We start from the raw sequence: 227 nt of genomic DNA, 5'->3' as shown, positions 1-227 counted from the left end.
CACACACACACACACAGAGCACATACTCTTCCCCCACAGTACACAGACACACACACACATGCACACACACACACACAGAGCACATACTCTTCCCCCACAGTACACAGACACACACACACACACACACACACAAGCTCCCTTACCTTTTTATTCTGAGATAATTTGACTTGACTGTGTAAAATGTTCCTTGCCACCAAAATAGCCTCAAGACAAAAGAGTTAATAATA

The sequence above is a fragment of the Alexandromys fortis genome, unplaced genomic scaffold (genome assembly GCF_014885135.2).
Source record: "Alexandromys fortis isolate MF-2015 unplaced genomic scaffold, M_Fortis_MF-2015_v1.1 scaffold_119, whole genome shotgun sequence".
Taxonomy (NCBI): domain Eukaryota; kingdom Metazoa; phylum Chordata; class Mammalia; order Rodentia; family Cricetidae; genus Alexandromys; species Alexandromys fortis.
Note: the sequence above shows the minus strand (reverse complement) of the source record.